Raw genomic sequence first — 25,801 nt, forward strand, 5'->3', positions numbered from 1 at the left:
CAGGACAGATAAACAGTAGCAGCAGTGTATGTGATGACTTGGTACATCAGTACCACTTGCCGTGCGGTAGCAGAGAGAGCAGTCTATGGGTGGCTGGAGTCTTTGATAATTTTTTAGGGCCTTCCTCTGACACCGCCTGGTATAGAGGTCCTGGATGGCAGGGAACTCGGTCCCAGTGATGTACTGAGTTGCACCCATTACGTTCTGTAGCGCCTTGCGGTCGGATGCCAAGTAGTTGCCATACCAAGCGGTGATGAAGCCAGTCAAGATGTTCTCAATTGTGCAGCTGTAAAACGTTTTGAGGATCTGAGGGCCCATGCCAAATATTTTCAGCATCCTGAGGATGCCCTCTTTTGATTGAGGTTGTGGCAGAATTACTTGTAAGTGTCCGTATTAGTATCCCGCTCCTTAAAAGTGGCAGCTTTAGCCTTTAGCTCAGTGCGAATGTTGCATGTAATCCATGGCTTCTAGTTGGGATATGTACATATGGTCACTGTGGGGACAACGTCATCGATGCACTAATATTAATGAAGCCGGTGACTGATGTGGTAAGCTCCTCAATGCCATCGGATGGTCCCAGTCTACATGAAATGGCTACATTTGAGCAATAACGTATCCCACAATTCATTATGTAGTTTCTGTCTGGAGAATTTACTCCTTCAGCAACTGATGGTGATTTCCAACAATATGGAAGTCTACAATTGCTTTTGCTGCAAAAGGAATACATTAAATATTCTGTCGGCAAAAATTAGCTTCCCCCTGGGCTGAAGACTGTTATAGTCTCCTGAAATCTGGGCCTTGGCTGTCTGGGGATACGGTTATTGAAAAGTTCCTAAACCTATCTGTTCTCTTCCTTTTTCCCCACTCTCCCCAGTTATCTGTCTCTCTTTCCTTCTTTCCTACTCTCTCTCCACCTCTTTTCTGTTTCTCTCAAGTCTATCTTCCTCGTCTTCCTCGTCTTCCTCCCTTTTTCTTGTTCCGCCTCCTCCTCTCTGTCTCCTCTTTATCTCTCTAGCTCTAGTTCTCCTGCTCTTCTTTCTCTCTCCCCTGTTACCCACTGAGCTCCAGGATGCAGCTAGGTGATGTGGATTATTTGTGCAGTAATCATCCCCTGGAATTCAGTCTTGGCGGCAGACGGTGTGGAGAAACTCCGGAAAAAAATTGCCATCCTGCCAACGTGGTGTGAATGCGCCTGGAACCTAAATGCCCTGTTTTGCCAAAGGGGTGCCCAAGCTAATCACCAGATTTTCTTTTGCAAATATATGCTTTCTTTTCATCCTCCAGCCAAAAATAAGGCTTGAGGTGTCGTAGTACCTCGAATGTCATCGTAATCTGTTTGTAGCGGAGCGCATTGACAATGATGTGAAGACTGTGGCAGCGGAGAATAGGTCATGCAACTTCGTGTTTGGGAAAATATAGAGTGCTTCGTGTTGTCACCATCAAGATGCTGTTCAGAATCTCTCAAGAGAGTTCGCTCAGGAGTTCAAGGATGGTCCCAAAGAGTTGTGCATCGCACCTCTCCTGGATCTGAGTGATAACATGCGCAGCTCAATTTTCAATGTTCAATGACTTGACAATTGACAACGTTCAATGACTTCAATGTTGTTTCTTAGCGATTACTGTTCAATGTCCTGATTGTCTACAAATGTAGAATCTTCATTTGAGCTAGTTTGCTACAGCAGGAAAATAATCCTGCAGCAACAGGAAATGCGAATTATAATTAATGGACATTTTTTGTAGGGGTTGCTACATTTTTCGTCAGGGCAAATCAAGTCTGACATTTTACAGTGTAAATTACAAACTTTAGAAGCCTTTTGAAACTGTCAGGGTCTTCCTCCTCTTCATCTGAAGAGGAGAGGCGAGAAGGATCAGAGGACCAAAATGCGGCGTGGTATGTGTTCATGTTGAATGTTTAATTAAAGAAAGAACTGAACACTGGATACAAAAACAATAAACAAATAAAGACCGTGAAGCTATCATAAGGACTGTGCCGACACAAGCAACTAACATAGACAATCACCCACAAACAAACAGTGCAACCCAGGCTACCTAAGTATGATTCTCAATCAGAGACAACTAATGACACCTGCCTCTGATTGAGAACCATACTAGGCCGAAACATAGAAATCCCCAAATCATAGAAAATCAAACATAGACTGCCCACCCAACTCACGCCCTGACCATACTAACTAAATACAAAACAAAGGAAATAAAGGTCAGAACGTGACAGAAACCTTGAAAACACTACAAGTTTGCATTTCATGATGTGCAGGCAAATTCTCAGCAGAAAAAAAGTTAAGTAAATTAATACCCTACATCTGTATGATATGAAATGGAGTTGATGCAGCAATACAGCCAAATGCAGACCATGGCCAACACCTGAGCTACTCAGGTACCCTTTGGATTGTTCTGCCACTGAAAGGGTATTTAATGTAACTTGGCAAATGTGGACCTGAAAGTGATGTTAACATGGAGTTGATTATCAGGTCTTGGCTGTGTGCTAACTCCATTTGGCCCTGATACGCACAGACAAAAGCCCGTGCCAAAACCTCTCCAGCGCAAGTAATTGTCAAGGCTCTGCGGTTGGATGTTCTGAAATGAAATGGAAAATGTCTCATGTTTTCAATTAGATTTACTTTCAAGGGTTTTTGGTAGAGGCAAAATGTGACATATTTTTGGTAAATGCAAAATGTGACATCTTCCCATCTTGTAAGAGGTTTGAAGTAGACATGTGGTTTGCTACTGCATTTTGCCACTGTAAGTTTATGGCTGTTGTTAGTTCATGGCTGTGGCATTCTGTATTCAGAAAATAAGTCATCCCATAGGTCTTGTGTTCATTGGGACATTGCCATTCATTTGGACAAAGTAAATATTGCACATTTCTACCTGCATAATTCAGTTCAGGGAGCTGAAATGTCCTGGGCTTTGTCAAAGCTTTGACTTCTTAGCCCAGCTTGCTGCATCCCTGTATATGTAACTTTTGGATGTTTAGTTTATCCACCTTTGTTGTATCAGGTTGAACTTTACGGATTGTCTCTTATCCGCTCGTCGTCCCCTTATGCCATAGTTTGTACATATCAATTGTCAGTAAAAAAAACATATTTGTTTAATTATGCAAGTTAGCCATATCAGCCATATTTTTTTTAAAAGGCAGTAAATGAGACTGAATGAACTGTTTCACTGCCAGACAAGGCTCCGCTGATAGCCAGGTGTAGCAGTGGTAAGGATTCACTCCATGGTGCTGAAAAGAAAGCTCTGCTGTTGGGACAGCTTTATGTAGGTCCTAACAGTTTGTGGGCATCGTTTGTCACTGTTATAGTGCAATTCATTTGTGTTGTGTAGTGGCTTTGCTGGCATGCATCAAAACATTTTTGCCCACCAAGATTTGCATGCTAAAATCGCCACTGATGTAGTGGAGTTAATGGTCTTGATACTGTACTTTAATATTCCTTGTGACATCCAAATTAGTTGTTGATGATATCAGTGAAGAGATCTTTAGTGAATCTCCAGTAATTAACACTGTGCCACAGTTACTGTCAAAGTGTCACACTAACCATTATTTGCGTTGTTTGTTTCTATGTTTTGTTTGGTCTGGGTGTGATATGAGTGGGCATTCTATGTTGAATGTCTAGTTAGTCTGTTTCTATGTGTTTTGGCCTGATATGGTTCTCAATCAGAGGCAGGTGTTTGTCGTTGTCTCTGATTGGGAACCATATTTAGGTAGCCTGTTTTGTATTGTTGTTTGTGGGTTATTGTCTATGTGTAGTTGCCTGTGGCGGCACTCATTGTCATAGCGGTTTGTTGTTTTTGTTTAAGTGTTCTTTGTGTTTTTTCGTCATTTAATAAAATAATGGATTCACACCACGCTGCGCTTTGGTCTATTCCATATGACGATTGTGACACGAAGTAATGGTTCAGTTTATATTTTGGCTTGTGATAAGATTGACGAGTCCACGAGTCCTGCCCCATGAAAATAACAATGCTTTTTATATTCAAAATGATTTATTCATTTTACATCTCCTTCTTTTGCACAAAGCAACATCAAATTTACCCTTGCCAGTGCTTGTCCTAGCAGGGTCATTACTCCAGTTAGCTAATCTTTTTGTTTATGACACCCAAGACCATAAAATGCATTTTTCATTTGTTTTTATAACTAACAACTTCCCAAAACTTGTCTCCTTTTTTAAAAACTCCTTATCGGCCTACACAACCATAAGAGACATGAGCCATTGGAAGACATAGAACCACTTCAATTAAAGTATAAAACAATAGTATCCCATTTGACATATTTTGAAATAGTTTGAAATCAATTAAACTTGTCAAGGGGGGCCTAATGTCGGTTAACCCAAAACAAATCTCACGTAATTTGGGCCCCTGCTCGATTAGGTCCTGGGGGGGAAGCCTGCTAGAATTTGAGATTTCCAGTTTGCGGAGTCTCCCCCCTTGCAAAAGGAAACTCTTAGCCAAATCTCTTCCCATTATCCTTTTTTCCTAGCTGCAACTCCAACAGTAATGAATCATCGGCAACCGTGCTGGCTTGACCATTGAACTGCTTATTCAACCTCCGTTTTGAGGATGTGAGCACACAGGGTGGTCAGGGATGGGAGAGAGGCTGGCATTGGAGAGAAGGATAGTGCATACCTTGAGGTCACCTTGAGGAATTACAAGGGCAGAAATTATGCAGTAAATATATTTTTACTGAATAGTATGTGTTCGGTTCAGGTTTGTGGTACTAATTAATTGCAAAGTAAGCATAGCTGTGCATGTGTCATAATAGCCCAATTTGACATATTTGCAAGCTTTGAAGATGATTCCATTTACTGCGGACATTGCAATGCTGGAAAGGAAAACATGAGTATGGTCTACAATTGCGAAGTTGCGTATTGGAACCTACATTCAATTTACATTGGAACTCTGAAATGATGAAGCTAATGTATACTGCTATTATCTTAACACCACTGCCTTGATGCATTTCAAAACATTGTATTACCTTAAGAACATCCAGTATCTCTGAGAACAGTTTGGCCCACGATAAATACATCCATGTCATCCTGGAATTAGCAATATTTTCATGTCATGTGCTGGTTAGTTAAATGGCTAACTGGTCTTCATGCCACATGTACGGGAGTTAGCTAATCAGCTAACTAACATCCCATGCCATGTGCTGGTTAGTTAAATGGCTAACTGGTCTTCATGCCACATGTACCGGAGTTAGCTAATCAGCTAACTAACATCCCATGCCATGTGCTGGTTAGTTAAATGGCTAACTGGTCTTCATGCCACATGTACTGGAGTTAGCTAATCAGCTAACTAACATCCCATGTCATGTGCTCTGAACTTTATGCCACATATTGGAGCTAGCTGGCCTCCATGTTACATATGCTGAAATTAGCTCGACAGCTAACCGACCTTGCTTCACATGGGCCATGTCATATGTAGAGTTAGTTTAACAGTTAATTTACATTCAAGTTCAACAACCAGTGATTAATTGAAAAGTCTGCTCCGTAGCCCTCGGGTTCTCCAGCACTTCTTCAGTAAACACGACAGACTTAGAGAACTCCTGTCTTTGCTCCGAGGGATGTAAACATTGCCACAGGCTCATTACGCTCAAATGAGCCCCAGTCTGAAATGATGTAAACACTGGAGAGCTTAATCAGGTCATTAGTAGGAACTCCTATGCAAGCTCTGAATGCCACTGTATGTAGGGTTACCACATGTCCCGGACTGTACGGGACAGTCCAGAACTGCCAGCTTGAATTTGAGGGTATGTTCATGTATATCGGGCGAACCGTTTAGAAATGACAGAACTTTATGTACATAATATACATAGTGCCACCATTTTAGGGGACCAAAAGTATTGGGACAAATGTGACCGACCGGCTCGATTCGGTCTTACGTAGCAACATTTGAAATTGTGTTTTTTTTACATTGGATAACAGTTGAGGAACAATGGGAAAGTAATTCTGCTTTGAAATTTCATAAACTTGTAACCTCACTTTTGAGAAAATGGCCCTTGAATGTTTTGTGACCTACTGGAAGAGCTCTTCTTTGTCTACACCCATTCAGAATCATTCACACACTCTTAAGCTTTAGTCCCATCCGTCTTTTTAAGGATTCACATGTAAGGCCATGTACTAAACAACCAGAGATTTCAGAACTAAAGGCTGGTTTATACTATGGGTGTGTTTGTAAATTTAATCTGGAGTGCCAGAGTGTAACCTGAATGTTCATAAACTCAGAGCGTTGTCAGATTGTCATTTCACTGGATGCTCTGGCCGAGGAGTAGGGTTTATCCGATTGTTCCGCCTAACAACAGCAGTCAAGCACCCAAGCTAACTGGATAAGGTTGGCAAGCTTGCTAGCTACTTCCAGACACAAATGAGAGAACAGCTCAATCTGACCATTTTATTCGCCCTAGCAGAGCTGGTTAGGCTGTTTTTATGTTATCCACAGCATTGGTGACTCCCAACTGTGCTGCTGGTAACAATATAATTGCTCTAAAATAGGAGTAGATAGCCACGTCTATCGACAGTTGTCGCAGTGACATCATAAACATTCTATTGAAATAGTTACTTGCATAGTGGAGTCTTTTGTTTTCCCATGTAGCTAGCTAGCTAAACAATGAACCATAATCCCAACTCATAACAGGTAGCTAACCAACCAGGTTCAATATTAGCTAGCTAACATTAGGCTATAACTAGCAATGCAAATGGCTCTGAGATACGAATAATATTATTACATACAGTTGAAGTCGGAAGTCCAAGCATAACGATGGTCATTATGGCCAAACAGTCCTATTTTTGTTTCATCAGAGGACATTTCTCCAAAAAGTATGATCTATGTCTCCATGTGCAATTGCAAACCATAGTGTGGCTTTTTTTATGGCAGTTTTAGAGCAGTGACTTCTTCCTTGCTGAGCGGCCTTTCAGGCTATGTCAATATAGGACTCATATTACTGTGGATATAGATACTTTTGTACCTGTTTCCTCCAGCATCTTCACAGGGTCTGGGATTGATTTGCACTTTTCGCACCAAAGTACGTTCATATCTAGGAGACAAAACACACCTCCTTTCTGAGCGGTATGGCGACTGTGTGGTCCCATGGTGTTTATACTTGTGTACTATTGTTTGTACAGATGAACGTGGTACCTTCAGGAATTTGGAAATTGCTCCCAAAGATTAACCAGACTTGTGGAGGTCAAACATTTTTTTCTGAGGTCTTGGCTGATTTCTTTTGATTTCCCCATGATGTCAAGCAAAGAGGCACTGAGTTTGAAGGTAAGGCCTTGAAATACATCTACAGGTACACCTCCAGTTGACTAGAATTATGTCAATTAGCCTATCAGAAGCCTCTAAAGACATGACATCATTTTCTGGATTATTCCAAGCTGTTTAAGGTCAAAGTCAACTTAGTGTATGTAAATTCTGACCCACTGGAATTGTGATACAGTGAATTATAAGTGAAATAATCTGTCTGTTAACAATTGTTGGAAAAAGTACTTGTCATGCACAAAGTAGATGTCCTAACCGAATTGCCAAATCTATAGTTTGTTAACAAGACATTTGTGGAGTGGTCAAAAAACGAGTTTTAATGTCTCCAACCTAAATATATGTAAACTTCTTACTTCAACTGTAGATCATTCACGTAATGTTAGCTAGCAAGCCAGCTAACATTACCTATCTAACAGTACTTCTTAGGGCTAGACGTCCCGCTAGCGGGACAACTTCCTGTGAAACTGGAGGGCGTGCAATTCAAATTTGTAATCATAAAAATGATGGATATTAAACATGTAGATACATACAAGTGTCTTATATCAGTTGATAGCTTAAATTCTTGTGAAACTAAATGCACATCTCAGCCAAACATGGCTAATGGGAAGGTTGCAGACTTTTTCCATGGCTAAACCAGCTAGGTTCATAATTTAACAATTTTATTTGTATTTACTGATTGCATACAAGTTTGTTATTAAGGCACATGAAAGTTCACATGTTCCAGAAGACATTTCTTCCAAAAAAACGCATTTTGATAAAAACATTATGTTTATGTTAAAATGGCTCTCCTGTGAAGTAGTGACGTGTGATATACATGTACTTTTGCAGTCACTTTTATTGTAAATAAGAATAGAATATGTTTCTAAACACTTGTACATTAATGTGGATGCTACCATGATTATGGATAGTCCTGAATTAACTGTGAATAATGATGAGTGAGAAAGTTAGATGCACAAATATTATACCCCCTAGGCCAAAATGCTAACCTCCCCTGTTATTGGTGGAGAAAAAGGGGCCAAGAGGGGTGGCTGCCTTCTGAGAATTTGTAGGCGATCGAAACAACCCTTACTTTCTTCCATTCTGCTTGCAAACGTGCAATCTTTGAAGAATAAAATTGATGACCTACGCAGAAGATTAAACTATCAACGGGACATTCAAATCTGTAATATCTTATGCTTCACAGAGTTGTGGCTGAACGACGACACTATCAACATACAGCTGGCTGGTTGTATGCTGTAACTGCAGGATAGAACAGCGGTGTCTGGTAAGACAAGGGGTGACGGACTATGTAGTTTTGTAAATAACAGCAGGTGCACGATATCTAAGGAAGTCTCGAGCTATTGCTTGCCTGAGGCAGAGTACCGCATGATAAGCTGTAGACCACACTATCTACCTAGAGAGTTTTCATCTGTATTTTTCGTAGCTGTTTACATACCACCACAGACTGAGGCTGGCACTAAGACAGCATTGAATGAGCTGTATTCCGCCATAATCAAACAAGAAAACACTCACCAAGAGGTGGCGCGGCTAGTAGCCTGGGACTTTAATGCAGGGAAACTTAAATCGGTTTTACCTCATTTCTATCAACATGTTAAATGTGCAACTAGAGGGGAAAAAAACTCTGGACCACCTTTACTCCACACACAGAGACGCATACAAAGCTCTCCCTCACTCTCCATTTGGCAAATCTGACCATAATTCTATCCTCCTGATTCCTGCTTACAAGAAAAAATTAAAGCAGGAAGCACCAGTGACTAGATCAATAAAAAAGAGGTCAGATGAAACAGATGCTAAGCTACACACACACACACACACACACACACACACACACACACACACACACACACACACACACACACACACACACACACACATCTAGAGCAAGCAGAGATACAGTGTGTGTGTGGTTACAGTAGGCTAACAGTATGTCAATGGTTTTAGGAACAGCAGTAACATCAGGCAGGATTTAGGCTACCAACTGCCTAGTTGTAGCTTAATCTTGGGTGCAATGATCACGCTCCCGCACTGACTGACTGTGTGGAGGCTCATTGATTTAACGTTACATTAGTCAAAATGCTACTAGCAAAGTTATAAATTGTACAGTTGTCGGCTGTATTAGCCACGACTTACCTTTCTTTGTGCAGCTTCAATGTCGAACAAAGTTGTAAATTGTTGCACCTCCGTCTGTCATTTTCTTCCTGCATGTTTTGCAAGTTGCAACCCGTTTTTTTGTTGATAACAGCGTCGTCTTTATACCTGAAAAGAATAATTTGGGGTATCATCTTTCCAAGGGCTCCATCTGAATTCACCCGCCGACGTTCCTCTGCACTGCCACGCACAACGTTTTCTCAGCTGACACAATTTGATTGGCTGCTGTCTGAATCAAACTGTAATCCGTTAAATAAAGTTGATAAGCTGCACACTTTTTTAATAGTATCATTTTTAATATCTGGGCTTGGGGAGGGTATCAAGTCAGGTCGAGTCAAAAGGCTCAAGTCCAAGTTAAGTCACGAGTCATTAGTGTTAAAGTCAAAGTCAAGTTGCAAGTCATCATATTTGTGACTCAAGTCTGACTCGAGTCCAAGTCATGTGACTCGAGTCCACACCTCTGCTATATACAGGGAGTACCAGTACTGAGTCGATGTGCAGGGGTACGAGGTAATTGAGGTAGCTATGTACATATAGAAGGGGTAAAGTGACTAGACAACAGAATAGATAGACAGTAGCAGAAGCGTACTGTATGTGGTGATTGAAAAAGTGTGTGTATACAGTGCCTTGCGAAAGTATTCGGCCCCCTTGAACTTTTAGACCTTTTGCCACATTTCAGGCTTCAAACATAAAGATATAAAACTGTATTTTTTTGTGAAGAATCAACAACAAGTGGGACACAATCATGAAGTGGAACAACATTTATTGGATATTTCAAACTTTTTTAACAAATCAAAAACTGAAAAATTGGGCGTGCAAAATTATTCAGCCCCCTTAAGTTAATACTTTGTAGTGCCACCTTTTGCTGCGATTACAGCTGTAAGTCGCTTGGGGTATGTCTCTATCAGTTTTGCACATCGAGAGACTGAAATTTTTTCCCATTCCTCCTTGCAAAACAGCTTGAGCTCAGTGAGGTTGGATGGAGAGCATTTGTGAACAGCAGTTTTCAGTTCTTTCCACAGATTCTCGATTGGATTCAGGTCTGGACTTTGACTTGGCCATTCTAACACCTGGATATGTTTATTTTTGAACCATTCCATTGTAGATGTTGCTTTATGTTTTGGATCATTGTCTTGTTGGAAGACAAATCTCCGTCCCAATCTCAGGTCTTTTGCAGACTCCATCAGGTTTTCTTCCAGAATGGTCCTGTATTTGGCTCCATCCATCTTCCCATCAATTTGAACCATCTTCCCTGTCCCTGCTGAAGAAAAGCAGGCCCAAACCATGATGCTGCCACCACCATGTTTGACAGTGGGGATGGTGTGTTCAGCTGTGTTGCTTTTACGCCAAACATAACGTTTTGCATTGTTGCCAAAAAGTTCAATTTTGGTTTCATCTGACCAGAGCACCTTCTTCCACATGTTTGGTGTGTCTCCCAGGTGGCTTGTGGCAAACTTTAAACAACACTTTTTATGGATATCTTTAAGAAATGGCTTTCTTCTTGCCACTCTTCCATGAAGGCCAGATTTGTGCAATATACGACTGATTGTTGTCCTATGGACAGAGTCTCCCACCTCAGCTGTAGATCTCTGCAGTTCATCCAGAGTGATCATGGGCCTCTTGGCTGCATCTCTGATCAGTCTTCTCCTTGTATGAGCTGAAAGTTTAGAGGGACGGCCAGGTCTTGGTAGATTTGCAGTGGTCTGATACTCCTTCCATTTCAATATTATCGCTTGCACAGTGCTCCTTGGGATGTTTAAAGCTTGAGAAATCTTTTTGTATCCAAATCCGGCTTTAAACTTCTTCACAACAGTATCTCGGACCTGCCTGGTGTGTTCCTTGTTCTTCATGATGCTCTCTGCGCTTTTAACGGACCTCTGAGACTATCACAGTGCAGGTGCATTTATACGGAGACTTGATTACACACAGGTGGATTGTATTTATCATCATTAGTCATTTAGGTCAACATTGGATCATTCAGAGATCCTCACTGAACTTCTGGAGAGAGTTTGCTGCACTGAAAGTAAAGGGGCTGAATAATTTTGCACGCCCAATTTTTCCGTTTTTGATTTGTTAAAAAAGTTTGAAATATCCAATAAATGTCGTTCCACTTCATGATTGTGTCCCACTTGTTGTTGATTCTTCACAAAAAAATACAGTTTTATATCTTTATGTTTGAAGCCTGAAATGTGGCAAAAGGTTGCAAAGTTCAAGGGGGCCGAATACTTTCGCAAGGCACTGTAAGTGTGTGTGTGGTGTCAGTATGCATATGTGTGCATGTTATGTGTGTGTGGACGTGTGTATGTGTGTGTTTGCGTGTCAGTGTAAGTATGTTTGAGTGTGGGTAGAGTCCAGCGTGTGTGCATAGAGAAAGTGCAAGAGAGTTAATGCAAAAATGGGTCAATGCTGGTATTTCAGTGTAGCCATTTGATTAGCTATTTAGCAGTCTTGGTTAGCAGTCTTATGGCTTTTTGGGTAGAAGCTGTTCAGGGTCCTGTTGGTTCCATACTTGGTGCATTGGCACTGCTTGCCATGCAGTAGAAGAGAAAACAGTCTATTACTTGAGTGGCTGGACACCGCCTGGTATAGAGGTCCTGGGTGGCAGGGACTTTGGCCCCAGTGATGTGCTGTGCCATACTCACAACCCTCTGTAGCGCCTTACGGTTGGGTGCCTTGCAGTTGCCGTACCCAGAGGTGATGCAGCCAGTCAATATGCTTTTAATGGCGCAGCTGTAGAACTTTTGAGGATCTGAGGTCCCATACATGCCAAATCCTTTCAGCATCTTGAGGGGGAAGAGACATTGTCATCCCCTCTTCACAACTGTGTGGGTGTGTGTGGACCATGTTAATTCCTTAGTGATGTGGACACCAAGGAACTTGAAGCGTTCAACAAGCTCCACTACAGCCACATCAATGTGGATGGGGGCGTGCTCACCCCTCCGTTACTGTAGTCCACGATTAGCTCCTTTGTCGTGCTGACGTTGAGGCAGAGGTTGTTGGGTCTCTGACCTCCTCGCTATAGGCTACCTCACTGTCGTCAGTGATCAGTCCTACCACCGTCGTATCATTCAACATATTTGCTGCTACTTCTGTGACGTGGTGAGGTTGGACCCAGGTGCAGAGAAGAGACCAGACGAGGATTTCGATGGTCACTCTGACAGAGCTCCAGAGTTCCTTTGTGGATATGGAAGAACCTTCTCTGCAGCACTCCACTAATCAGGCCTTTATGGTAGAGTGGCCAGACGGAAGCCACTCCTCAGTAAAAGGCACATGACAGCCGGCTTGGAGATTGCCAAAAGACACCTAAAGACTCAGACCATGAAAAACAAAATTATCTGGTCTGATGAAACCAAGATTGAACTATTTGGCCTGAATGCCAAGCGTCATGCCTGCAGGAAACCTGGCAACATCCCTACTGTGAAGCATGGTGGTGGCAGCATTATGCTGTTGGAATTGTATTCAGCGGCAGTTACTGGGAGACTAGCAAAGATAGAGGGAAAGATGAACGGAGCAAAGTACAGAGAGATCTTTGATGAAAACCTGCTCCAAAGCACTTAGGACCTCAGACTGGGGGAAAGTTTCACCTTCCAATAGTACAACAACCCTAAGCACACAGCCAAGACAATGCAGCAGTGGCTTCGGGACAAGTCTCTGAATGTCCTTGAGTGGCCCAGCCAGAGCCTGGACTTGAACCCGATCGAACATCTCTGGAGAGACCTGAAAATAGCTGTGCAGCGACTCTCCCCATCCAACCTGACAGAGCTTGTGAGGAACTGCAGAGAACAATGGAAGAAACTCCCCAAATACAGATGTGCAAAGCTTGTAGCGTCGTACCCAAGAAGACTTGAGGCTGTAATTGCTGCCAAAGGTGCTTCAACAAATTACTGAGTAAAGTAAAGAGTCTGAATACTTATGTAAATGTGATATTTCAGTTTTGAATTGTTTTATACATTTGAAAAAAGTTCTTAACATGTTTTTGCTTTTTCATTATGAGGTATTGTGGGTAGATTGATGTGGGGGGAAATGATTTAAAGCTGTAACATAACATAAGCATGTGGGAAAAAGTCAAGGAGTCTGAATACTTCCCGAATACACTGTATCGATGTTAGTTCAAGCACACACTGATAGATAGACATAAAGTCCCATAAAAGATATATACAGTTCGTACAGTTAAACAGTACGACAGTGGGATACCACTGTATGTCTGCGTGGGCATTGTATAATGTGGAAAATAATAGAAAACTGAAGGACCCATTTTTTTTAAACATTGTGGTCGGGTATGATAGAATGTGATAAGGAATGTGACATGGAACGTTTCATTTTCATCTATGGGCTATGTCACGGTCTTATGCGGAGCTGATGTGTGGGATTGTTGCATGTTGTATTCCCATAGTTGGCATTCTGTCTGACCTGCCGGCTGTCATGATCATCATTCTCTACTTTCAGTTTTCATAAAGAACAGATACTTTCTAACTTACTGACAACTATGCTCCTACAGTTTTAGCTTGAATTTTCAGCAAAGTCATGCCTCCTTTTTTCAGTTTGCCTCACTACAAGGCAAAATCCTTTCTGTCAGGCTTAAACCTTTTCCTTTTTTGGGCAGCAAAAACCCACTGAACGATTGAAAACATTGACATTTCAATTTGGCCTCAAGTGGCTTGTTAAATTTATGCAAGCATCTGTGCGCTTTGTGAATCAGAATCCAACTGAGAGCATGACGTTTTTCCACTTATGGTCATTAGGTTCTGCGCTGCTCATTAGATTGACAGACCTCTTTGCCTGACACTGGGACCTGTGTTGGGGCCCGTGGTCCTCATTAACCTCTTGCACTGGTATGGTTTCTTGTCAACACCCAGCATCGGCGTCCATTTTAAATGGATGTCTGTCTTGGGTAAGATAGGCGTTGGTGATTGTGCTGTGTAGCGGATGCACTGCTGCATTCATTCATTCTTCAGACACTTGTGTGTTGACTTGACGTCTACTGGCCCCCGAGCAGATAAACGTCTCTCACTCGGTTCAGGATAATGAGTCATGATGGGGCAAGAGGAGGCTGGAGCGGTAACAGCCTCCCCAGCCAGATGTAACACCATGCGCACTGTAAACTGCACGCATGTGTCAAAAAAAAAAAAAAATCAAAATGTATTGAAGTTTTATTGACAGATATAGATTAGAATGTGAGATGGGGAGATACAGTGACCTCCAAAAGTATTGGGACAGTGACACATTTGTTGTTGTTTTGGCTCTGTACTCCAGCACTTTGGATTTGAAATGATACAATGAGTATGAGGTTCTAGTGCGTACTGTCAGCTTAAATTTCATATTTGACGCATTTTATATATTTTCATCCATATCGGGGTGAACCGCTTAGAAATTACAGCACTTTTTGTACACAGTCGCCCCGTTTTAGGGGATCAAAAGTATTGGGACAAATTCACTTACAGTATAAGGAAGGGCAAAAAGATAATCAAAGACAACAACCACCCGAGCCGTGGCCTGTTCACCCCGTTATCATCCAGAAGGTGAGGTCAGTACAGGTGCATCAAAGCTGGGACCCAACAGACAGTTAAATAGCCATCACTTGCACATTAGAGGCCAGTGCCTAAATACATAGACTTGAAATCATTGGCCACTTTAATAAATGGAACACTAGTCACTTCAATAATGTTTACATATTGCATATGTATATACTGTATTCTATTCTATCCAACTGTGTCTTGGTCTATGCCGCTCTGACATTGCTCGTCCATTTATTTATATATTCTTAAATCCATTAATTTACTTAAATTTGTGTGTATTGGGTATGTTGTGAAATTACTAGATATTACTTGTTAGATATTACTGCACTGTTGGAGCATGAAACAAAAGCATTTCACTATGCCCGTAATAACATCTGCAAAACACGTGTATGTGACCAATAAAATTTGAGTTTAGTAGTATATAAGTTTAGTTTCCCATATTCCTGGCACACAATGATTACATCAAGTTTGTGACTCGACAAACTTGCTGGATGCATTTTCTGTTTGTTTTGGTTGTGTTTCAGATTATTCTGTGCCTCCAAGGATTGCTAATCTCTCAACATTACAATAACAGGGGAGGTTAAAATGATATTAATAACAGGGGGGGGGTATATGATATTTGTGCATCTATAACTTTCTCACTCATCATTATTCAAGATGAATTCAGGACGATCCGTAATCCTGGTAGCATCCACATTAATGTAGAAGTGTTTAGAAACATATTATATTCTTATTTACAATGAAAGTAACTCCAAAATTCCACATGACATTATTTACTATTAATTTCTACCGGGCATAAAATAATCAGAAACGCAACCAAAACAAACAGCAAATGCATCCAACTAGGTCGTAGAGTCACAAGCTTGATGTAATCATTGCGTGCCAGTTGTATGGGACCAAATACCATACCTTTGCCTACTTAAATACACACATAGGTGAATTTGTTCCAATAGTTTTGGTCGCCTAAAATAGGAGGGACGATGTACATAAAGTGCTGCAATGAAAATAACCTCAAGTTAAAGCTGTCCGTTTGCACTTTAGCCTCATAGTTATTGTACCAAAGTGCTGAAGTACAGAGCCCAAAACAACAGAAAATATGTCACTGTCCCAATACTTTTGGAGCTCCCTGTAGATTAGAGGGAAACAGAAAGTGTGTGTCGGAAAGGGGGACCGAATCGCTGCCTCCAAGGGGCTCATAGGGCCCAGGGGTGGCAGCACTACCACTAGACTAGCCTGCATGCCTTTGTTTTATACCGATGTCAAGCAACTCTTGTCACATTTAGTTTTCCAAATCCTGCATGCATGTTTTGGTAACGTTATGTTAGTTATTACCACATAGTTCTACTTTTTGGATTTCATCATAACCTTTTGATACCCACTATATTTCAGCTAAGAAATGGTGTAATGGGAAGTTGCTTCGGGACACTAATTGGGGCTGACTTACTCCAATTGATTTAAAACGGATGGCTTTATCATGAGAGCTTCAAACACTCGTCCAGGTACCACCGCGAGTCCATGCTGCTCTTTCTTTCCAACCTCTGCAAAAAGCAGCGACCTTGTAAGTACATTATGGATGTCAAGCATCCACCCACTCATGGCACAGAGAAAGAAAGCATTTGATGTATTTATCTTTTGAAAATTACAGTTTCCGGGCTTAATGTCAGCCACCCCACTAGGCTCATTGGGTATTGGCTCGTCGTGCGAATTATCATAACTAATGTATTTTTAATACTGACCGGATTTAGAGTCCCGCAGAGAGGACTGGCTACATCGGACACAGTTCTTGTGGAAATGTAACGGGGAATCACCATCCTCTACTGACAGGGGTTAGGACACTCATTTAAAAACCCTGGCTGAAATATTAAAAGAGTGATATTTATTCTCTTTAGCCACCCGAAGTGTCAGTTGGGTTGCCAGTTAGTGAATCTGGGTTTGGAAGTGGCTCCAACATTTCATTAGAATTAGATGTGCTCTACAGAACTATGATCAGTTCTATCTCAGGTTAGACCATGATGAGACATTGTGGTTTTGAAGGGATGTAGTCAGATACTGCCTGATTACAAATGAACTGTTCAAGGACGTTATTTATTTCAATCAAATCATGTTGTTGCCAAAATGACTACAAATGAAGATATACAAGAGGAAGGACAGACAGGGTCAACTTCAAAGGTACACCTACAGCTTTTTCGAATCAACTTATCAATTTATTTCATACAGACTTGAAGGGAAAACTCATACAAGTCAGATATTGTACAGATATAAAATATTAATTTGAAGCAGTTTGCTACAGCAGGTACATAATCCTGTAGCAACAGGAATTGTTCATTATTATGTGGATTATGTTTAATGTCATTTTTTTTTGGGGGGGGGGGGGGGGGGGGGGGGGGGGGGGGGGAATCAGGTCTGAAATTTCCAAGTGAAAATTACAAACTTCAGAAGCCTTTTTAAACCTCAAATACACAGCAAGTGGATACTTTCCTGCATTGCACAAACGTTATCCTAAAACATGGTGATCAAATTAAGATTGTACATCTGTAAGTCAAATAGTGCTTTGAAGTAACACTGGCCCTGAGTTTCTTTCCGTAATGTTCTGTAATGGGGTGGCTAGATCCCATAATGCCTGAAATATCTTGAATCCAAAAATATGAAAGAATGTTTGAAGGACTTGAAGGACATTGCAGTTAATGCAGATGGTCATTCTCGGCTAGCGTATCCCATTTCATAGTGAGTTTGTGGTTTTAATTCTACTCGGAGGAGGGTCTGACGGGAGAACAGGGAGAAGCTCTGAGGACAGGTCAGCCAGTGTGTGTGTGTGATCATTGATCCCACTCAGCAGGATTTAGACTCTGGAAAGAGAGACATCTGAGAGGTGAGAAGGTTTAAGAACTGACGCTGTGCAGGGAACACTTGGGCCAAGGTAGGATGGCCCCCCCAGCTCACCTGGTGTGATAGATAGAGAGCCTCTAAATAGAAGGTGGGGAGTGGGGGATCCTCTCAATATTAGTAATATCCAGCAGCCAGTCTTATTTTCACCTTTCAGACCAAAAGTACAAAATCAAGAGAGACAAACAAACATTCCTTATGAAATATTTCACAAATGCAAAGGTGTTCTATATTTATACGTACTGTACAGTATGTGTAGCTAAATCAGGAAATTCCAGTCTTCTATGTCTCTCGGCAGTCTGCACATCATCCCAAAATAATAGATAACCATTCACCCATTCTCCTTACCACAAAGCCAAAGAGTCACGATGTCCGTCCTGAAACCTCATCTGCATTCCAAATGTGCCGTACAAATGAGATCATGTGATGAACACCAGAGGAAGGCGCAAGCTTCCGCGCTTCACTAAGCCAAATTAAAGACGTGTGTTTGTACACACTAAAATGGGGAGCCATTAAAGAAGTTCTTAATAGCCACTCAACAGCAGCCTGAATCACAATCAATAAAAATCCGGCAAGCCATTTAAAAACGCCAGATAACAATAAGAGCCTGGAGGAGATGACAGCTGGATTTCTGCAGTGGCGTCCGCAGTTTCCGAAGAGGTCAGCGCCCTAGTCCGATCTGAAGATTGATCGACCCAAGATGTGATTGTTAGGTTTCCCGTGCATCTTAGAGCTCTTTCAATTGTTACATTATTCAGGAAATTGGGTAAAAGTTGCAGGGTAGTAATAGATTTATTTCCATCAATTAGGTCCATTTGCATCCTGTCCACCATTGGAAATGTAACGGTGCTAACCTGATCAAGAGTTGTGCCATGCTCTCGGGACTTATTTTCAATACCCCAAAAGCTTCTAGTATGAGGCATTCCACATTGCCTATAAAAAATGTTAACCGGGCATGTAAACACAACAAATACATTTTTCAAAACTTTACTATCACTAATTCATTATGTGATCTGAACATGATTCCGCTGGCCGTATTGAATAAGGTCACGGCATCATATGGCCCCGGGGCCAGACATTGTCCAGGCCTGCACTATATATACAAGAGTATGTGGACACCCCTTCAAATGAGTGGATTTGGCTATTTCAGACATACTTGTTGCTGACATGTGTATAAAATTGAGCACACAGCCATGCAATTGCCATAGACAAACATTGGTGGTAGCATGACCTTACTGAAGAGCTCATTAACATTCAACGTGGCACCATCATAGGATGCCACCTTTCCAACAAGTCAGTTCGCCAAATTTCTGCCCTGCTAGAGCTGCCCCGACCAACTGTAAGTGCTGTTATTGTGAAGTGTAAACATCTAGGAGCAACAACAGCTCAGTCGCTAAGTGGTAGGCCACACAAGCTCGCAGAATGGGACGGCCGAGTGCTGAAGCGCTGAGCGAGTAAAAAAGGAGCAGTGTAAGCTCGTTCTCTGGGGTGATGAATTAAGTTTCACCATCTGGCAGGCCGACGGACATACCTTGGTTTGGCGGATGCCAGGAGAATGCTACCTGCCCAAATGCACAGTGCTAACTGTAATGTTTGGTGGAGGAGGAATAATAGTCTGGGTCATTTTTTCATGGTTTGGTCTAGGCCCTTTAGTTCCAGTGAAGGGAAATCTTAACGCTACAACTTTGTGGCAACAGTATGGGGAAGGTCCCTTTCCTATTTCAACATAACAATGCCGTTGTGCACAAAGCAAGGGCCATACAGAAATGGTTTGTTGAGATCGGTGTGGAAGAACTTGACTAGATCGCAGAGACCTCAACCCCATCGAACACCTTTGCGATGAATTGGAACGCCGACTGTGAGCCTGGCCTAATCGCCCAACATCAGTGCCCAACCTCACTATTGCTCTTGTGGCTGAATGTTCCATCATATAGTGGAAGGTCTTCCCAGAAGAGTGGAGGCTGTTATAGCAGCAAAGGGGGGGTTCAACTCCATATTAATGCCCATCATTTTGGAATGAGATGTTCGATGAGCAGGTGACCACATACATTTGGTCATGTAGTGTAAGTATAAATATTGGAGTCATTAAAACTTGTTTTTGAACCACTACACAAATGTCTTGTTAACAAACTATAGTTTTGGCAAGTCAGTTAGGACATCTACTTTGTGCATGACAAAAGTAATTTTTCCAACAATTGTTTACAGACAGATCATTTCAGTTATAATTCACTGTATCACAATTCCAGTGGGTCAGAAGTTTAAATACACTAAGTTGATTGTGCCTTTAAACAGCTTGGAAAATTCCAGAAAATGTCATGGCTTTAGAAGCTTCTGATAGGCTAATTGACATAATTTGAGTCAATAGGAGGTGTACCTGTGGATGTATTTCAACCTGTGGATGTATTTTCAGTGCCTCTTTGCTTGACATCATGGGAAAATCAAAATAAATCAGCCAATACCTTTGTAGACCTCCACAAGTCTGGTTCATCATTGGGAGCAATTTTCAAACGCCTGAAGGTACCACGTTAATTTGTACAAACAATAGTATGCAAGTATAAACACAATGGGACCACGCAGCCGTCATACTGCTCAGGAAGGAGACATGTTCTGTCTCCTAGAGATGAACGTACTTTGGTGTGAAAGGTGCAAATCAATCCCAGAACAACAGCAAAGGACCTTGTGAAGATGCTGGAGGAAACAGGTAAAATACAAAAGTATCTATATCCACACTAAAACAAGTCCTATATCAACATTACCTGAAAGGCAGCTCAGCAAGGAAGAAGCCACTGCTCCAAAACCGCCATAAAAAAAGCCAGACTACGGTTTGCAACTGCACATGGGGACAAAGGTCGTACTTTTTGGAGAAATGTCCTCTGGTCTGATGAAACAAAAATAGAACTGTTTGGCCGTAATGACCATCGTTATGTTTGAAGGAAAAAGGGGGAGGCTTGCAAGCCAAAGAACACCATCCCAACCGTGAAGCACGGGGGTGGCAGCATCATGTTGTGGGGGTGGCAGCATCATGTTGTGGGGGTGCTTTGCTGCAGGAGGGACTGGTGCACTTCACAAAATAGATGGCATGATGACGAAGGAAAATTTTGTGGATATATTGAAGCAACATCTCAAGACATATGTCAGGAAGTTAAAGCTTGTTCGCAAATGGGTCTTCCAAATGGACAATGACCCCAAGCATACTTCCAAAGTTGTGGCAAAATGGCTTAAGGACAACAAAGTCAAGGTATTGGAGTGGCCATCACAAAGCCCTGACCTCAATCCTATAGAAAATGGGCAGAACTGAAAAAACATGTGCGAGCAAGGAGGCCTACAAACCTGACTCAGTTACACCAGCTCTGTCAGGAGGAATGGGCCATAATTCACCCAGCTTATTGTGGGAAGCTATCCTAAACGTTTGACCCAAGTTAAACATTTTAAAAGCAATTCTACCAAATACTAATGGGGTGTATGTAAACTTCTGACCCTGTCACGGCTGTTGAAGGAGGAGGACCAAGGTGCAGCGTGTTGAGTGTACATATCCTTTATTTAAGATGACGCCGACAGAAACAATAAGCACTATAAACAAACCGTGAAGCTAAAGGCTATGTGCCCTAAACAAAGTCAACTTCCCACAAAGAAAGGAGGGAAAAAGGGCTACCTAAGTATGGTTCTCAATCAGAGTCAATGATAGACAGCTTTCCCTGATTGAGAACCATACCCGGCCAAAACATAGAAATACAAAATCATAGATAACAAAACATAGAATGCCCACCCCAAATCACACCCTGACCAAACCAAATAGAGACATTAAAAGGCTCTCTAAGGTCAGGGCGTGACAGACCCAGTGGGAATGTGATGAAACAAATGAAAGCTGAAAGAAATAATTCTCTCTACTATTATTCTGACATTTCACATTCTTAAAATAAAGTGGTGATCCTAACTGACCTAAGACAGGGAATTTTTACTAGGATAAAATGTCAGGAATTGTGAAAAACTGAGTTTAAATGTATTTGGCTGAGGTGTATGTAAACTTCTGACTTCAACTGTATATACACAGGATACATACTCATACTCATTCATTGTCCTGTTTTTCAACAGGACAATGACCCACGCCTCCATTCTTTGACCAAGAAGGAGAGTGATGGAGTGCTTCATCAGATGACCTGGTCTCCACAATCATCCAACCTCAACCCAATTGAGATGGTTTGGAATGACTTGGACCACAGAGTGAAGGAAAAGCAGCCAACAAGTGTTCAGCATTTGTGGGAACTCCTTAAAGACTGTTGGAAAAGCATTCCAGGTGATGCTGGTTGAGAGAATGCCAAGAGTGTGCCAAGCTGTCATCAAGGCAAAGGGTGGCTATGTGAAGAATCGCAAATATAAAATATATTTTGATTTGTTTAACACCTATTTGGTTACTACATGATTCCATATGTGTTATTTCATTGTTTGGATGTCTTCACTATTATTCTACAATGTAGAGAATAGGAAAAATAACTAAAAATCTTGGAATAAGTAGGTGCTCTACAGTATATATAAATCTCCCCTTGAGCTAGGGTTGGCAACAGCTTTTATTCTCTATTTGGCTCTGAGATGTGATTGAACTTTTTTTGACATGCAAATAGATTCATGTAGTAATTATTGGAGCTTTATTGTGCAGCCAGCTATAGCCTGGGAAGATTACATAAAAAACTGCACTGCATTCATTGACAGTAAAATCCCATCTCTGATCTGGCTTACTGCCAACCATAAACATGGCAGAGATAACGCGGGAGGAATACACGTGTAATGAAAGAGTAACAAAGAGCTCTGAAGCCGTAATGAAAGTAAGGAGAAACAGACAGATGGCGATGCACATAATGCCCTCAATATTGCTATCGAAGGAACTAAGGCACCCCTATTTGAAAATCAAATTCACCTAGTTCGGATCCTTTTCATCCAATGTGTGCCTCACTGTTTTCCTGATGCATAGCACAATATATCAAAAGAGTTTTGAGATCAAAATGTTAGATGACGAGGAATCCGTACACAATGTATCACAGGATGGATTGTGCGTGGATGATTTGTATTGAGCGTGTTGCTCCTGTATGATAACCAGTGATAAGACAACTGTGTTATGCTTGCATGTGACTGGGATTATATGGGTTGGAGAAATTGCACAGTTATTGTGATTGATGTCAAAGTGTCGTCCTTAATGTGTGTTTGGTTTTACGGCTTTAACTGGGTGCTTGCCAACACTGGGTGCTTTGTTACACCCTATGTTCAGTTTTGAGATCTCATGATTGCTTTATAATTTTGAGTGTGCAATAACCTATAATGACAAATCATCATGCTGTTATTGGTGAGCATTGCCTCAAACAGCTCCTTTTTTATTGTCAAAATGGCCATTCATGATCAGCAGGCTTACATTGTGTATTGGTGTTGCACGGTAATACACAAGTGCCTCCTGGGCATTTGCAATTTGACATTTGATCTCCACACAATTAACTTTTTTCATGCATGAACCCTGTTCAAAACATTATTTCTAGATTACACAAAATGTTGTTATTCAACAGGAAAAAGAGACGGGCCAAAGTTTCTGGAATTGCAGTGCTTTGCTTGAATAATTAACTATAATGTGACACCAGGCCACAACACCATTATATGACACCAGGCATAAAAGCTTTCAGACGCACATTAGAGAATTTGGGGTTTATGGCTCTGGGAAGGCTGTGGAAAGGCAAAGCGCTGTCCATTCAGAACTAACAAAAGTTAACCTTTCAGGACCACGGACAGAGACTCATTGGTTCATATCAGGGCCAAGGACAGCACCAACCAAAACCAACTGAACAACCTCACAGTCTGAAAAGCTTGTGGCACGAAAATACTAGTGCATATTAGTTCATACAAGGAAACATTCTAGTGGAATTATGTGTCTGACATTCATCTTGAACTGAGCATAATGCCCTTCCAGCTCTTTCATTACGTCCTGTTCTTCATTGACTGAAAATATTACATTAAATAGCCTCGTTTTTTGTTTGTTGAGTGTGCATTGGTTTCAAGGTCTCATTTGGATATAATGAATCTTACCATCTGAGGCTGTTTTTTTCTCTGCAAGACGGATTTCAGGTTAACTCCTTGGCAACGCTGGGCAATATCGTCCCTATTGAACATCTTTGTGGGCTCAGCATAGGAATATAAAGACACCATGGGGGTTGGCTAATGTATTAAATGCAGACATCTTCATCAGCTTTTCTCATCGTTTTTTTTTGTGCTCATAGCCATTATTTTTTTTTATATTACTAATCTTTAAAGTGACTAAGCAGCCTACATACTTGTTCTTTTTGTGTTGACGCTGCGAGGGCAGCTATAGAGCACAAAGCCACTTTACAATGGCTGATATGCCTAGTCACTTTAATGCACTGTGTTTTGCAACACGTTTCAATGATTTCCTTTGTTTATTTTGTATAATTGTTTACATTCATAAACACTTTGCTCACCGTCGTCATCACGGTTTCTGAAATGTCAAAATCTGGAAGGTACACTGTGTCGTTCAATGATGGCAATGGCAAAACCTTCAAAATACACAGTCAGATCTAAAGCTCCTGAATGAATTGTGTTTTACCTGTTCAATACTTATTTGTAATGCAAAATACTAACTCATTTGAACATAAACAGAAACTGTGTGTGCTCTACGGATGAACAGTACCAGCAGCACTGTGCCCACCTAGGCACACAAGAACACACTCTGCCTCGGTGATAACTACATGCTCTGCATACTCGTGCAGAATCACACAGTAGTTCTGACAGCACACACGCACACATGAGAGACCGCCACACAGACCTGTGTTTTTTACGACCATCTGTTCAGCCATTTCACAAAGACATAAAAAGCTGCCACCTCCCTTCATACATATAAACATGTCTTTATGAGTTATTTCCCCACAATTGAAGATTATATGTTAACTATGTAGAGCCTGAGGTAACGTATCTCCCTGTTGGCAATTCTGCTTGTTCGTCGACTGAATGTTTTAGCAAAGCTTCAGTTTACATTCCTCCATGGTTAAATGCCTTGCCCGAAACCAGAATCCACCATCCACCATCATGCATCAAACACAATGTCACAAAGTTCTCCTTTGACCCACTTTCGATAAAGTTCTGTGATGTCTTTTGAATAATGACATTCCAGTGATTGATGCAGCCATCAGTTACACTAACATTCAAGGCCATTGCGCACATATGCCCTTCATTAGTCAATTGCTCGGTGTCACCGTCTTCAGTTAAGCAGAGCGTCGATACAACCCCAGTTATACATTCCACCAAGGACTTTATTTAAACAAAGAATCCACATTTTCATCTTAGGTATGTGATTGAAAATGCCGTTTCAAATGACACCTGCAAAACTGCAAGCCAAGCATTTTATGTGGGCGTCATCGTTGACATGATTTTTAATGAATGATTGATGAATGATTGATTGATAATGAAGGAGAGCAAGCCTCGTATTCTCAATGACACCTCAGAATATACACTACCGTTCAAAAGTTTGGAGTCACTTATAAATGTATTTTTTTTTATTTTATTTGTATTTTTTTTAGGCCATTAAAATAACATCAAATTGGTAAGAAATACAGTGTAGACATAGTTAATGTTGTAAATAATACTGTCTGCCCAGATGTTTGTCCGCCTCTGTCGTCGTACCTGGAGGAGAGCCCGGTCAGCCCTCCTTAAGACCACCTCCAGGTATTGATCAAGCGGATCGCCATCGGACCCCGGCTCCACGGTATAGGCTAGGGCAGAAGGTATGGCTCTCCACCTGGGAGTTGCCCCTCCCACTAAACACCAGTCTCAATGTCAACAGTGAAGAGGCGAATCCGGGATGCTGGCCTTCTAGGCAGAGTTCCTATGTCCAGTGTTTGTGTTCTTTTGCCTATCTCAATCTTTTCTTTTGATTGGCCAGTCTGAGATATCAAATCAAATCAAATTTATTTATATAGCCCTTCATACATCAG

The sequence above is a fragment of the Oncorhynchus clarkii genome, chromosome 28, assembly GCF_045791955.1.
Source record: "Oncorhynchus clarkii lewisi isolate Uvic-CL-2024 chromosome 28, UVic_Ocla_1.0, whole genome shotgun sequence".
Taxonomy (NCBI): Eukaryota; Metazoa; Chordata; class Actinopteri; order Salmoniformes; family Salmonidae; genus Oncorhynchus; species Oncorhynchus clarkii.